This window comes from Callithrix jacchus, chromosome 21 (genome assembly GCF_049354715.1).
Source record: "Callithrix jacchus isolate 240 chromosome 21, calJac240_pri, whole genome shotgun sequence".
Taxonomy (NCBI): domain Eukaryota; kingdom Metazoa; phylum Chordata; class Mammalia; order Primates; family Cebidae; genus Callithrix; species Callithrix jacchus.
In genome coordinates, this window is record NC_133522.1 from 35254778 (window position 1) to 35272284 (window position 17507).

A 17507-nucleotide genomic window follows, 5' to 3' on the forward strand; every position below is an offset into this window, starting at 1 on the left:
CAGAAGCAGCTATCTATGCTCTTATAATAACTGATGATAGGAACTTGCATCTCTTCTCAAGTTCTGCACGAGAACCACTTGTCCAGAGCTCTTGATGGTTATCGCTCAGCTGTTTCTTGCCTGCTGTTCTTTCCATTGCAGGGAGAGCATGGGAACATGGAACCTCAGTTTGGTTTGCTATTGTTAGGACATCAAACTAATCATTAGGAGGAAAGTTGAATAAACATTTACTTTTGACTTTTAATTGGTTACTAAACTTAAGAGAGTTTTACAGCAGCAAGACCAACTACATAATTTGCAGGGCCCAGTGCAATGTGAAAAATTTGAGTCCCTTGTTTCAAAAATATTAAGACTCTCCAAATAGTGATAGACCTTTAGGGCCAATTCAGGGTCCCCCTGAGTGCAGGACTCTGTGTAACTGCACAGGTAGCACAGATAGGAGGCAGACGCTGCTCAACATTATACATTTAGTATTTAATGTCTTTGAAATCCTTACAAAACTCTTACTTCCTCTCCTCCCCACCCAAGTTCCCAACTCTTCTGCTTTTTTTTCCTCCAAAACTTTACTTGTGTACGATACTATGAAAGGTAACAGGGTCTGATGAGAAAGTATTAATTGGCTTTAACCTAGGGGTTTTTTTTTCATTTTTATATCTGAATATCAGCACTCATAGCCCTTTTTCTTGTTTTCTGACTTGCCCCATTACACCTCTGTATCTTACAAAGCTTCCTAGTCCTGTATACCCATGTGGTGAACACTTGTGTGGCTATTTGCAGGCGATGGATCAATATCAATAAATTGGGAGTATTCTTCAAAGGTCCTTGACATTGAATATGAAGAAATGATCTGTAAGAATTAAGTCATCCACATGTAGCAGAGATGAACCAAGAGAGATGGCATATATCTGGATTATAAAAGACTTATAAGGCAAATTAAAGGTGTGCATTATAATCAAAGTACTTTCTGATTGCTTTATTTCCTTAAATACTCTATTATCAGTGTCAGGGTTCTCCAGAGAAATAGAATCAATAGAATATATATGTGTGTATGTGTGGATTTCCTATATGAAATATGGGTTGGTTATGTAGGAAATGCAGAAGGATGAGTGAGTGGAATTACCTGTGAGAAACTGCCTTCCATGATTACGAAAGCAGGCAAGTTCAAAGATCTGCAGGTGAGTCAGCAAGCTTGGCTAGAGACCCAGACTGGCAGGCTCAAGACCTAGGAGGAGCTGATGTCCCAGTTTGAAGGTAGCCAGGCAGCAAGGATACTTAGGGGACAGTCGTTTTTTGTTTTATTCAGGCCTTCAAATGATTGGATGAGGCCTGCCTGCACTGGAAAGGACAATCTGCTTTATTCAGTCTGTTTAAATGCCAATCTCACTCAACAATACCCCAAAGAAACACCCAGAATAATGTTTGACTGAATACCTGGGGACCCCCATAGCCCAGTCAAGTTGACACATGAAATTAAGGTATCACAGATATCCTGTTGTCACAAACACAGTATAGCACTTACAATTTCTGGTTTCACACTTGGTACAGAAAGTTAGCTACTGGTCATCATTTGTTTAATTCTACACCTGGCCATAACTTAAGATTAATTAGAATGAAATTTATTTAGAAAGATTTAATTCTATATAAATTCTTTGCATCAACAGTTCACTGAGTTAGGACTGCAAAGATGACTACAAATGGCTGATTACTGCAAAGGATATTGTAGTCATTTTAGTTTTACTTTTTAGTTTTTGAGATGGAGTTTCACTCTTGTTGCCCCAGCTGCAGTGCAATGGTGTGATCTTGGCTCACTGTAACCTTCGCCTCCCAGGTTTAAGCGATTCTTCTGCCTCAGCTTCTCGAGTAGCTGGGATTCCAGGTGCCTGCCACCATGCCCAGCTATTATTTTATATTTTTAGTAGAGACGGGGTTTCACCGTATTAGTCTGGCTGGTCTTGAACTCCTGACCTCAGGTGGTCCACCCCCCCGGCCTCCCAAAGTGCTGACATTACAGGAATGAGCCACCTCACCTGGCAGGACACTGGTTTAGAAGCAACTTTATTAAGTGGATTTTGCCTGATAATTTCTTCCTATACTTTAAGTCCCTCTTGTCAGAGATGTGATTTATTTTCTCATGTGATTGCACTTTTAAAGTTGGAATCCTATGAATGCCATCAGCACTACGATGTGGAATATGGTTTGGTTATGTAGGAAATGCAGAAGGCTGAGTGAGTAGAATTACCCAAAAGGAATCAGAAAGCAGCTATGGTCATAGACATTAGCCTCAGTGAGGCAACAAGAGTTGGAAGGAGTAAACTGAGGGAAAAAAAATCAGAAGAATACTGGATGAAATAGACAGAGTGAGACTGAGAGAGAGAGAAGGGTGAGGTGGGCCAAGACAGCTGGTCACATTCAGCTCTAAATTCTTGTAGTAGTTTAGACTACACCAAGGAAGAGGGGGAAAACCAGCTTAGAGCTCAGAGAAGGTGGGTGTGTCAAAAGGGAAATAAGAACTGTCATTGCTGAATTCCTTGAGAAAAAACTGTGAAGAGGCTTGAGGCCTCAAGGGCATTGCATACATGAGTCAGAACAAGCTTGAACTCAAAAAAAGATTTGATTAATGAATCAAATATTAATGCCACATTTTTTCTTATTTCACGTGTTTTTTTCCAACTATTTTTCTGTGTGAAATGTCTTCACTCTCTACCATCGCCTTATTATTAATAACTCCTGTTAATGCTTAGGTCTCAGCCTTGCTGTTACTTCCTCCCCAGAAGCCTCCTTTAATCCCTAAAGACTGGGCTTGGTGCTTTTCCCCTGTGTTCTCATGTCACCCTACTCTAGAACTCATGACACTGACTGAAATTCTTTCCAACATGTCTGCTTTCCTGAATAAGCTGGGAGCTCCTTGATGACAATAGCTGTGTCTTGTTTGAAGTCATAGCCCCAGAAATGACAAACTTGGTAGATACTTGCTACATGAAAGAAGGAATGAATGAATGAATGAGGACTTGATTCCTGTCCTCTCAACATTTAAGGCACTGTGCTGGGTATTCAGTAAGGGGGCAGTAGGAAGGGTGAGATAGAGGTGTGGTGAAACCAAGAAATTGAACACTGTTCCTGGCCTCAGAGAACCTGTAGTCTAGTAACACTTGTAAATAATGGTGTAATACAAGACATGTGACATAATGCAGTACTGTCACGCAAGACAAGAATAGGATAGCCAGATTTAGTACATAAAAATACAGGATGCCCAGTGAAATTTGATTTCAGATCAACAACAAATAGTACATATATGTCTCATGGAATATTTGGGAGATACTAAGAGTAAAAATTATTCATTGCTTATTAAAATTTAAATTTGATTATATATCCTATATTACATTAACCCTAAATGAGAAGCACCAGGGCTGCAAGAAATTGCTTCTGCTTATTTCTATTTATTTATTTATTTTTCTTTCAGGGATGGAATGGAGCTACTGGAGAAAGGTAAATGATTTGGGAAATATTTTCTGGAAAAGATAGGAACTGAGTTGAGTTGCAAAGATCACCAGACAAAACCTGAAGAGATGCATCTCTGGTAGGAGAAATCTCAAATGAAAAGGTGAGATTGGGCTGGGCGCGGTGGCTCAAGCCTGTAATCCCAGCACTTTGGGAGGCCGAGGTGGGTGGATCATGAGGTCAAGAGATCGAGACCATCCTAGTCAAAATGGTGAAATCCCGTCTCTACTAAAAATACAAAAAATTAGCTGGGCATGGTGGCGTGTGCCTGTAGTCCCAGCTACTCAGGAGGCTGAGGGAGGAGAATTGCCTGAACCCAGGAGGCGGAGGTTGTGGTGAGCCAAGATTGTGCTATTGCACTCCAGTCTGGGTAACAAGAGCGAAACTCCATCTCAAAAAAAAAAAAAAAAAGAAAGAAAGAAAAAGAAAAGGTGAGATAGTGGCAGGATCAGAGACTGGCTGGCATCCGGTTTGGCCAGAGTGTGAAAGGGTGGTGAGAAACTCAACTAGAAGGTTGGGCAAGGCCTGGTGACTCCATATGTTCCAAAGCCTCAGTCTCCTGGGCACCCTGCCCCCTACACCTTGGCCACGCTTTGTGAACAAGCCGAACTAGATCTTTCTGCCTGAGCAAACGTTTCATCCTTACCTAGTTAATTAGGCTTGAACATTAGTCTCTCTCTCTGGAAATAGTGAAGAAGAAACACCAGGAACATTTTGCAAGGGTCATACATTGCTCAATGTTTGCATTGTTTCAAACACTGGTGTCAAAACAGCGTGTCTAGCAAAGTTGAGGGAAAAGTGAAAACTAACGATGACTTATCAAAACAAGATGTGATGGTATGGGAAATATTGTTAACGTCTACGGTATTTGTGATTTTTGTCTTTCTGTTCTGTTATAACATAAGTTTAGCATTATATAGTAAATATAGAATAAAACAGATACAAATAGCTTATTTGTAATCTAAGAAGAGGGGGACATATTTATATAATAAAATTGGGCACCTGCTGTGTGCCAGGTGGCAACATATGTTATTCCTCTTAATCTTCATAACGATACTATAATGCTGTGGTATGTACTACGATGACTTTAATATGCACCTCACTGAATTTCACAATGTTTATTTGCTCATCTTTGATCACTCAACTAGCAATTGGTTATTTTGAAATTCAAATCTGGTTTCACTTCAACATCTATATTGTTTCCATTTACCACACCTGTAGATAGGTACTCACAGATGAACAACAATTATGGTGCACTTATGGCAGGCACACTGTGGGAACAGACAGGAGGGAACAACTAATTCCGTCTTGTGGCTATCAAGGGTGGCTTTGGAAGGCGATGACGCTTGAGTGATGATTGACGAAAATGATCTCATTTTCTAATAAGGTTCATAACAGGTAATGCATGAAACAGATTCACAAGTAAAAGAAATATGAATAGTTTTCAAAACACATGTATTTCATCCTAATAAGCTCTCATTAGGTTTCTGTACTCTTTGATTAAATGTTCCACATTGATCACATTAATGACAAACACGAATTCTTTTTGTTTTGAGATGGAGTTTCACTCTTGTTGTCCAGACTAGAGGGCAATGGTGGGATCTCGACTCACCGCAACCTCTGCCTCCCATGTTCAAGTGATTCTCCTGCCTCAACCTCCCGAGTAGCTGGGATTACAGGTGTGCGCCACCACACCCTGCTAATTTTGTATTTTTAGTAGAGATGGGGTTTCTCCATGTTTGTCAGGCTGGTTTCAAGCTTCCGAAACCCGGTGATCTGCCTGCCTCAGCCTCCTAAAGTGCGGGAATTACAGGTGTGAGCCACTGCACCCGACCAACAAACACAAATTCTTATACTTGGTACCACTAACATCATTAGTCATATTTATTAGATGATCATTATTTATTAAGTTAAATTAAATAATTAAGTCTTATTAAATAATTAAAACCTTCTGCTACTTACATGATTATAATTTGGTGCTGTTTTTGCAAAAACACTTCACATTCACATAGAAATGTGTTTAAAACTTTTTTATAATTCTATAAATTACATGAATGGTTATACAGTTGAGTTGACTAAATTCCTCCCACATATTTATTTCAATTACATAAAATGTTACATAACTAAAAATGTATTATAGCTATAAAATACTCAAGTCTGTAATTACATAAGATTAAATTCAGTAAAAAGAAAGGCCTAAAATTTTAACATACTCTCTAGAGAAAAGTTGCTGAACTGTTGTGTTCCTATGTTTTTAAAATACAATTATAAAACTAAAAACTAAAAATAAAACATTTTTCAATATTTTGCTTTCTCAAAAGACATTAGCCAAATTTTAATAAAAATATTGAAGAGTTTGTCTTGCAAACACTCTGATGAAGTGAGCTTATATTACCATCCTCTTTTAAATGAAATCTTGCCTCACAAATCTTCTCTCCAAGAAGCCCTCCTTTTGGTTAATGCTTACCTATGATCTGTTAGCAACTTATTTCTATTGTTACAGGTAGTTAGATAGGCATGAGCTGGGCAGGAGAAGTCTCTGTCCCCTACCCACTAGGAATGTCCAGTGATGGTTTGACAATTATCACACTGCCTCTCTAGCGATGATAATTTAGCAGCCAGTGCCAGGGAGAGACAATCTCCTGATGATCCACAGCTGTTAACATTAAAGTGTTAATTGAATGAAGATGCCAAGGGGAAGCAGCTCCTGGGCATGTGTACTGAGAGACTCGTTGGCAGAGTATGATCTTGTGGGGACACTCCGCCAGAAAAAAAGGGAAGGAAGGATCAGAGGGGCATCTGTACAACGTCTTAAACTCACTGTGAGCTCAATTCCCAGACGTAGGGAGGGCACTGCGCATGCGGGAAGCCCACCCTAAGAGAAGAATTACGGGAACGAGGCCAGCCTGCAAAGCCCTGGGATCAAGGTTAAACACTCTCTTTTTGACCTTCAGACACCCTCTTGGTTTTCTTCCAAGTGAACTTTCTTTCCTGTTTTCAAGTTGAAATAAACTTCCACTCTGGTGCTGAAACTTACCTTGGTCTTTTTTTCTGCTTTATGCCCCTCAGTCGAATTCTTTTTTCTGGGGAGGCAAGAATTGAGTTGCTGCAGGAACCTGTGGATTCACCACCAGTAAATCGGAGTAGCTCCTGGAGCGATACGTTGCTTTAGAAGCGTTGCAGGCTGTTTTTGTTTTTTGCTTGTTTGTTTGGGACGAGGTCTCATTTTGTTGCCCAGGCTGGAGTACAGTGGTGCATTCTTAGCTCACTGCAACCTCAGCCTCCCGGGTTCAAGTGATCCTTCCACCTCAGCCTCCTGAGTACCTGGGACTACAGGCGTGCACCACCACACCCAGCTAATTTTTATTTTGTATTTTTGGTAGAGGCGGGGTTTCACCGTGTTCCCCAGCTGGTCTTGAACTCCTGAGCTGAAGCAATCCGCCTACCTCAGCCTCCCAAATTCTGAGATTACAGTAAGCAAAGGTAAAGTTTGTTACACAGATCTAAGTTGGTACCTTCTCTACTGAGTCTCTGATGATAGTCATCCTTCTCTTCCTGGTACAGAGAGGAAACTTACAAATGGAGATTTCCTTTACAGGTATAAATTTTCCTTACAAAAGGATAACTTTCACTCTGTTTTCTGAGCTTCTCTTGTGTCTGCAGTTTCTCAAAACAATGAGCTCAAAATAATCCTTATGCCAAAGAGGTACATTTTGGGGTGGCATATTTTCATCTCCTACAGGTCACAGATATTCACATTCAGGAGTTTGGGAATGAAATTCATTTTGGATAATAACATAAAAATAAAGCTTCTTTTGAGGGCATGGTGTCAACTAATTTGACACAAAAATGAAACGTCAATCTATTTTCTGTACGTGGTCCATGAAATAGAGTATAAGCATTTGGAATGATTTGCGTCAGTTGTCCAAGTACCAGCAATCTCCTTATAACTCTCAGATTCCCGCTATAATAATCACAATGATAATAACAGCAATAATAATAAAAGCTGTGACACCTGAGTCTTATCGATCCCTTAACAGGTGCCAGGCACTGTGCTAGGTGTTTTTTCTATAATTTCTGAAATTTAATTTTCATAATACCATACACAGTGGATATGCACAATAGCAGTTCATGCCTTCCTTACTCTCAACCCCTCTTTTCAATAAAGGAAAAAATTTAAGCAAACGAGTTTCATTGAATGATTTCAATTATAGTATTTCAAAAGCGTGATTCAGGGAACTAAACAACAGTCCTTCTTTGGCTACAGTTTCCTCAATAACTTGGCTTCTTTCCCCTCACTTTGAAAAGTTATATATCATTCTAGATAATCACTGATGTTTAATTTCTGTGAAATGCTTTAAAAGGCTCGCAAGGTATAAAACTCTCATTTATTCCCCTTTTTATAAGTGGAAAGACTTGAAGAGGACTTGAGTGCTTTGCTTTTGCAGAGTTAAGGTCTAGAACTTTTGACTTCTAGCCTTTCAGAGAGAAAACATCTGAAGGAGTCAAGCAATGAAATCACAAAGCAAACATTGTTTGGGGAACGGAGATAGTATCTGGACTACCCACACTGAAACGCTAATTCATGTTCACATTTATTTTCCTCTTTGCACTCCTCTCTCTCCTTTCTTCTTCTTCGTCTCTGTTTTCTTTATCCACTTCATATGCTGCAAGGGTCATTTAGTACCTGACTACACAAAAAAGAAATGTGCTGAGTTTGACTTTCTTTTTTGCATATTCTAGGGAACTAATTTTAGTGTATGTTGCATTCTTTTATAGATGACTTTTTTTTGGCTGCCTTGTAGTTAGGGTTCTAAACTCTTGCTATCTTGCTGTGTTTTTATTTCCCTGCTTTGAATTGTGGCAAAAAGAAAACAAAAAGCCATCACTACGCTAGGAGCACCCTCTAAATAAAGACGGCTTTCCCCAGGTCTGACTGTGACTTTCCCCCATCCCACTAATGGAAATGGTTAGAACAAGGAAGTAGCATGAGTCATTGCTGTTGCCACACCCTCAGGAAAACCCCGGCTCCATCTTCCTCTTGTGCTATGGTGACTCTTTCTAGCCAAAGTCCCTGGTCACAGGAGCAAAGTTTTCAAAACATATTCGTGGATTTCTGGAGGAATGCAGCATCGATTTGATTGACAACAAGAATACAAGGTTAGATACCAAAAAAATAAAAATAAAAAACTTTGAGTGAAAAACAGAAGAATAGGCCTGATCCAAACATTCATTTATGAGCTGGTTGTTTGAAAGTGGGAATGTAGTTTTCATTTTTTATGTATATATCCTGGATGGTTGTTAGGACTGCTAGACTATCCTACACCTAAATGGCTGAGGTGTGTATAATACTGTTTTGGGGGGAAGGTTCATTGGCTTTCCTGTTTGGTGAACAGGGACATATTTTCCCATCCTTCTCCATGGTTTTAACAGCTGGTGGGTGATGTTCCTTTAGCTATTTGGCCAGGCAATGAGAATAGGACTTCTGGAGACAAAAATACTTGCCGCAGAGATCAGTCTGGAAAGGAGGAGGAGAAAACCCTGATTTCTGTTGTGGAGGAGAGAAGGCGATTTTGATATGGACAGAAGATAGGGAAGTAGTGGGTAGAAGAGGTGGTTCCCTGGTAAAGTTCCCACTCTCAAGCCTGGAGACTCATGGCCCTAAGTGGGAACAGGCATTTCTGTTTTCATGCCCCAAAAGTTGCCTTTTGGCTCACCATGCATCTCCCCATCCTATACCCTCATAAACCCTGAACCCTGGGCTTCAGAAGCAGATGAGCAGATAGGAGACAAGCAGATATACAGCACAGCAGAGAAAGAGAGAAGAGAAGGAAAATCTGAATGCCAAGAGGAGTTCGGCTGGAGGTAGTTTGGCTGCTGGATGACCAAACTCCAAGGGAAGATCATCTTCCCACTCTATCCCCCTCCCAGCTCCCCACCTGTCCTGCTGAGAGCCACCTCCATCACTCAATAAAACCCTGCATTCATCCTTCAGGCCTATGTGTGACCTGATTCTTCTGGGATGCTGGGCAAGAGTTTGGGGTACAGAAAGCTGTCACACTGGGTCTCTGCCCTTGCAAAAAGACAAAGGGTCCATTGAGCTGGTTAACACTTATGCCATCTGTGGATGACAAGGCTAAAAGAACATTGCAACTCTGGGGCTGCAGGCACCCACCCTTAGACACTACCATGGGGCTGGAGCCCAAAGCTCTTGCCCTGACTCCTGCACCTGCTGGTCTGTGTGTCCCTTTTCCCACCAGGGGTTTGAGCAGTGGTGGCAACTGAACAGGTGAGCCACATCCCTGTTGCATGTCCTATGAGGGGAATCAGGAAACTCTCCCGTTTCAATTTGGGTCAACTGCCTGGGTCATTTCTATCATTAGGGATGGGAAAATAGAGGAAAGGCAGGGGAAAATGTAGGGCACTGGGAAGTGATGGCCTTGGTGAGGAATAGAGTGAAAAGTCATACCTTTTAGGAGAATGAGAACTGGCTTGCTGTTCTCCCTTGTGGGTGTCAAGGGGTATCACATTGTGATTTTTATTTGTATTTCCCTAATGACTAATGATGAGCATTTTTTAATGTACTCATTGGCCATTTGGAAATATTTGAAGAAATATCTGTTAAATTGTTTATTTCTTAATTGAGTTGTCTTTTTATTGTTGATCTCTAAGAGTTCTTTATATATTCTGCATTGTATATTCAGTCTTTTATCACATATATGATTTGCAAATATATTTTTCCCATTCTTTGGGTTGTCTTTTTGTTTTCTTGGTTGTCTCCTTAGAAATGGGGTTTTTAATTTCTATGAAATCCAATTTATCTGCTTTGTCTTTTGTTGCTTGTACATTTGGTGTTATATATGTGTATTTGTCCTTTCTCATGCCACTGATAAAGACATACCCATAGACTGGCATGGTGGCTTGCACCTGTAATCACAGCACTTTGGGGGGCCAAGGTGTGTGAATTACTTGAGGTCAGGATTTCAAGACCAGCCTGGCCTACACAGTGAAACCCTGTCTCTACTAAAAATACACACACACACACACACACACACACACACACAAATTAACTGGGCATGGTGGTGCATGCCTGTAATCCCAGTTACTTGGGAGGCTGAGGCAGGAGAATAGCTTGAACCCAGGAGGAAAAGGTTGCAGTGAGCCAAGATCATGGCACTGCACTCCAGCCTGAGTGACAGAGCTAGACTCTGTATGGAAAAAAAGAGAGAGAGAGAGAAATAGCTGAGACTGGACAATTTACAATAGGAAGAGGTTTATGGGACTCACAGTTCCATGTGGCTAGAGAGGCCTTACAATCTTGGCAAAAGGTGAAAGTCACATCTCACCTGGCAGCAGACAAGAGGAGTGAGAACCAAGTGAAAGGGGTTTTCCCTAATAGAACCATCAGATCTTGTGAGACTTACTCACTACCATGAGAACAATATGGGGGAAATCACCCCCATGATTCAGTTATCTCTCACTGGGTCCTTCTCACAACACAACAGAATTATGGGAGCTACTATTCAAGATGAGATTTGACTAGGGACACAGCCAAACCATATCAATCTCTAAACCAAAAATAAAGTTTTAAGCCCTTCAACCATCCAAACAAACCCCTGCTCTGACCAAGGGCATTCCAAAGTTAACCTGAAAAACTGGTTCAGGCCATGATGGGAAGGGAGAGTCTGACATGCCTCATTAGATCCTCTTCCCCTTTGGAATTCAGAAAAAGCATTTCAGCATTAACATCAACACAGACCTTAAGTCTTATAAGAAACATTTACAATCTATTCTCTCTGAAGTCTTCTACCTGGAGGTTTTGTCTACCTGATGAAACTTTGGTCTTCACAGCCTCTTATCTTAACCCAGACACTCCATTCTATTGATTTCAGGTCTTTAGATAATAACTTAACCCTTTTAACCAATTGCCAATCAGGAAATCTTTAAATCTACCTGTGACCTGGAAGCCACGCTTCAAGTTGTCCTGCCTTTCTAGATCAAAACAATGTATATCCTACATGTATTGATTGATGTACTATGTCTCCCTAAAATGTAAAAAGCAACCTGTACCTGACCACCTTGAGCACATGCCATCAGGACCTCCTGAGGCTGTGTCACGGGTACATCCTTAACCTTTGCAAAATACACTTTCTAAATTGATTAAGACTTGTCTCAAATACTTTTGGGTTCACAAATCTAAGAAACCATTGCCTAACTCAATGTCATGAAGGTTTCCTCTTATGCTTTCTTCTAAGACTTTTATAGTTTTATCCCTTATATTTAGGACTATGGTTGATCTTTATAGTTTTGCTCCTATATTTAGGTCTATGAATTTTTGTATATGATATGAAGTGGGGCCTCAAATGTATTCTTTTGCATATGGATATTTAGTTGTCCCAGCACCATTTGTTGAAAAAACTACTGTTTCTTCATTAAATTTTCTTGACATCTTTGCTGAAAAATCATTTGACCTATACATGTAAGAGTTTATTTCTGAATCCATTCTGTTTTGTTGATCTCTATGTCTATGCTTATGCCAGTACTACATAGTCTTAATCATTGTGGTTTTGTAATAAGTTTTGAAACAGATAAGCCTAAGTCCTACACTTTTGTTCATCTTTTTCAAGGTTGTTTTGGTTATTGTGGTTCCTTTGAGTTCTCATATAAATTTTAGGATTCGCTTGTCAACTTCTGAAAAATGTAGCTGAGATTCTGAGAAGGATTGAGTTGAACATGTGTTTTAATTTGTAAAATATTGCCATCTTAACACAAGTAAGTCGTCTGATTCATGAACATGAGATGCCTTCCCATTTGTTTAGGTCTTCCTTAATTTCTTTCAATGATCTTTTATAGATTTTCGGTGTACAAGTCTTCTACTTTATAAAATTTTATTTCTGAGGGTTTCTTTTATGCTTTTGCAAACAGTTATTTTCTTGATTGTATTTTTGATTGTTAATTGCTTTTTTATAGAAATAAAATTCATTTTCATATATTGATCTTGTATTCTGCAACCTTACTCTTCTTGTTTATTAGATTCTCATAGTTTTTTTAAATAGATTTTCCTTGGGATTATATATATATGAGATTATATCATCTGCAAATGGAAATAATTTTACTTCTTCCTTTGTAATCTGTCAAGTCTGTATTCTTTTTTATGTGCAGCCATTGAAGTCTCTGCCTGGTCTGATTAGCAGTCACCTGATATTACACAGAGATTTTCTTAAATGCTTTGAACCACTGAGCTTCCCAGTCTTTGCTGATGGGATATATGTATATGTTTATTTCTTTCTGCTTAGCTGCTCTGGCTAGAACCTTCAATACAATGTTAATTAGAAGTGGTGAGAGTAGACATCCTTGTCTTGTTCCTGAACTTTCTTTCACCATTAAGCATGATGTTAGCTAGAGGTTTTTTATAGATGACCTTTATTGGGTCAAGAAAATTCTCTTCTATGCTTAGTTTGTTGTGGGGCTGAAGGTGATTTCATCAATTGCTTTAAGAAAATCTATTGAGATGATTATGTGGGTTTATCGTTAATTCTACTAATATGGTATATTACATTGATAGGTTTCTTATGTTGAGCCAACCTTGCATTCCTAGTATAATCTCACTTACTCATGGTGTATAATCCATTTTATAATTTGGCTTGCTATACTTTTGCTGAGAATTTTTGTATCTATATTCATAAGATATATTAGTCTGTTTTTTTTCTCTTTTGATGTCTGATTATGGTATTATGGTGATATGGCCTCCATAGAATTAGTTGGGAAATGTTCCTTTCTCTTCTACTTTTTCAGAAAAGTTTATGAGTGATCTTAAGTCTTTTAAAATACTCAGTAGAATTCATCATTGAAGTCACTTGAGCATGGGCTTTATGTGAGAAGTTTTTGGATTACTAATTCAATCTCTTTATTTGTTATAGCTCTATTTGGATATTCAGTTTCTTCTTGAGTCAGTTTTGGTAGTTTGTATCTTTCTAGGAATTTGGCTACCTCACCTAGGTTATTTAATTTGTTAGTACACAATTGTTTGTAGTATTTTCTTATAATCTTTTTATATCTTTAAACATCCTAATGATGTCCTTTATCATTTCTGATTTTAGTAATTGGAGTGATTTGTATTTCTTATATGGCATGTCTGCTAGTGAATTATTTTAGTTTTTGTTTATCTGGGAATATCTTACTTTCTCCTTCATTTTTGAAAGATAACTTTTGCTTAATATTCTTGGTTAACAATTTTTTTTTTTTTTTTTTTTTTTTGTAAGACAGAATCTCACTCTGTCACTGAGGCTGGAGTGCAGTGGTGCAATCTTGGCTCACTGCAATCTCCACCTCCTGGCTTCAAGTGATTCTTCAGCCTCAGCCTCCCAAATAGCTGGGATTACAGGTGCATGCCACCATGCCCAGCTTTTTTTGTGTGTGTATTTTTAGTAGAGACAGGGTTTCACCATATCGGCCAGGCTGGTCTTGAACTCCTGACCTTGTGATCCACTGCCTCAGCCTCCCAAAGTGCTGGGATTACAGGTGTGAGCCACCATACCTGGCAACAATCTTTTTCTTTCAGCACTTTGAATATATTAATTCCTGTTTCCTTCTAATCTCAATGGTTTCTGATGAAAAGCCAACAGTTAATCTTACTAAGAATCCTTTGTATATGGTAAGCCATTTCTCTCTTGCTGCTTTTAAGATTTTGGCTTTGTCTTTGCATTTTGATAGATTACGATGTAACTCACTGTGGATCTTTTTGAGTTTATTCTACTTGAATTTATTTAGATGCTTGACTATATAATGTGTTTGACCAAATCTGGAAAATTTTTGGCCATTAGTTTTTCAAATGTTATTTCTGTGTTTTTATCAATCTTTTCTCCTCTTGGACTCCCATATGTCAGTATGCTTGATAGTGTCCCACAGGTTTCTGAAGCTCGTTATTTATTTATTTATTTTTAATATTTTTTTTCTTTTTGGTCCTGGATAATCACAATTGGGCTATCTTCAAGTTCACTGATTCTTTCTTCTATGACTTGAAATTGTTGTTAATCCCATCTAGTGAATTTTAATTTCAGTTATACTTTTCAACTTCAGAATTTATATTCTTTTAAAACAATAATTTCTAACTTTTAATAGATATTTTTGTTTGATGAGACATTATTCTCACACTTTCCTTTTTTAGATGTGTTCATTATATGATTAAAAGTCTTTCTTTATTGAGTACTTATGGACATAAATATGGCAATAATAAATACTGGGGACTATTAGAGAGGGAAGGGAGGGAGGGGAACAAGGGTTAAATACACAGCTATTGGGTGCTATGCTCACTACCTGCATCACAGGATCATTTATACCCAAATCCTCAGTATCATACCCATTCAACGAATGTGCACACGTACCCCTTGAATCTAAAATAAAGCATCAAATTATTAAACAAAAAGCAAAACAAAGTCTTTGTTTGGTAAATCCAAAGTCTGGACTTTGTCAAGGAGAATTTACTTCTGGTTTTCTTTTGCATGGGACATTCTGTTTTTGTGTGTGCATCTCTCTGTTTTTATTGAAAACTGGACATTTTAAATAATATGTCTACTCTGGAAGATGTTCTCTTCTCCACAAAATTTGTTGTAATTGTTGCTATTTTTTCTTACTACTATTATTGTTTATTCATTTTTTAGTGACTTTCCTGCACTAATTCTGTAAAGTCTATATTCTTTTATATGCAGCCATTGAAGTCTCTGCTTGGTTAGAATGGTAGTCAGCTAATGATTAGACAGAGATTTCCATAAATTCCTTGAACCAGTAAGTTTCCCAGTTTTTGGTGATGGTGGGTTGGGGGTATATCTTTAATGTTCCTACAGGCAATTTACAACTTTGCCTTTGCCTTAACCTTTCTTTCTGCTTGTGTGGAATCTTAAGGTAAGCCACAGGTGAGGAATTAGGATCTTCTCAGGTCTTTTCTGTGCATGTACAAAGCCCTACACACGTGAGCCGCCTTCTGTATTTGCAGGAATATGTGTTTGCTTTCCAAGGTTGCTTATGGACATCTTATTCGTTGGTTGTTGTGTTTTGGCCCGCCTCCTGTTAGCTCCAACGAGTCACATTGTCTCAGACAGCTGCAATGTGAAATAATTGCCATCTTAACAAAAAACAACAACAACAACAACAAAAAAAAACAAAGCAAAACAATACAAAAAAAATGTCCTAGGGATAGGGCTGTTGGCACAGAGCAAATTGTGGGATAGGTTAAAGAAAGGAAAGCCCCGAGAATGGATATTTTCAGTGAACTGCCACACAGGCCAAGCCTTAACAATTATGAGATTTTGGGGAAGTTTTATATCCATTCGACCCTCTACAGTGGCTGCCAGGCTGCTGGTTTTCATAGCTACCGTGGTTGCAAGGCTGTTGGTTTTCTTTCTTTCTTTTTTTTTTTTTTTGAGACGGAGTTTCCCTCTTGTTACCCAGGCTGGAGTGCAATGGCGCGATCTCGGCTCACCGCAACCTCCGCCTCCTGGGTTCAGGCAATTCTCCTCCCTCAGCCCCCTGAGTAGCTGGGATTACAGGCACACACCACCCTGCCCAGCTAATTTTTTGAATTTTTAGTAGAGACGGGGTTTCACCATGTTGACCAGGATGATCTCGATCTCTTGACCTCATGATTCACCCACCTCGGCCTCCCAAAGTGCTGGGCTTACAGGCGTGAGCCACCGCGCCCGGCCAAGGCTGTTGGTTTTCAATGTTACCATGGCGCTGGGGTAGGGGAGCGGGAGTAGGTCAAGTTAAAATGCCACAAAATAACCCACTGGTCTTACCAAGATTCAACTTTTTTTTTTTTTCTGACTAAACACTCCTTGACATTTTGCAATCTTTTAGCTAATTTCCAGAATTCTGAAAAAGTTGATTTTGACTATTTTTGCTACTGCTCTCATTGCTTTTATGGATAAGCAGATTTTTTTGATGGTCCTTAGTCTACCATTAAATAAGTACTTTCTTTTTTAGGATATTAAAATATAACTTTTTAAAAAAACATAAATCATGAAACAAAAATTATATAAATATTATATGAACATATGCCAAAGACTTTAAATCTTTATTTATTGTGGAGCATATTAAGATATTATACAGTTAAAAGAGAATTAAATACACATACACACAGAGGGAATTGAGAATGCTGAAATCATTTTACAAGCATATTGGGCAAATACCTACATTTCAATAATCAGCTGTATTTCACAGGGCCCAATTATCTTTCATTTCTTCAGGCAAGCATCATTAGAGTTATTATCAGTTTTTGACCAAGATACACTTAAAGGATAGACAGGATCCTGGCAATCATTTTTTTCACAGCAAAGTTTTCACAGCTTTTCCTGATAAGGGAATGGAGAGGAGAGTATAGGGAGAAGCAGTAAAACATTTTGAGACAGTGGACATGTGACTGAAACAGTGGAAAAGGACAGAGCAGAGTGCAGGGGTATTTGAGGTAGCTGTTGCTGGCCTCAGCTTCAGTGATAAATTCCTCTCTGTGCCCTGGCTTCCTCATCTGTAAGGTAAATAATATGGATCAGCTGATGGCTAAGGCTCATTCCATCCCAGCTGTATTCAAATGTGGCCCCCAGACCTGCAGCATCCGTATCACCTGAGAACTTATTAGAAATACAGAGCCTTAGGCCCCATCCCAGTTTTACTGAATCAGAAACTCCAGGGTAGAGCCAATCAAGCTCTCTAGATGATTTTGACACAGTTAAATTTTGAGAACCATTGCATGTCAATTTTCCATGAGATAGAACTTTGATATTGATATGGTTGGCTGCGTCCCCACCCAAATCTCACTTTGAATTGTAATAATTGCTATGGGTCAAGGGTGGGCCCAGCTGGAGATAATTGAATCATAGGGCTAGTTTCCCCCTAACAGTACTTGTGATCTGATGGTTTTTTTTTTTTCCACGACCAAGTCTTGCTCTGTTACCCAGGCTGGAGTGCAGTGGTGTGATCTTGGCTCACTGCAATCTCTGCCTCTCAGGTTCAAG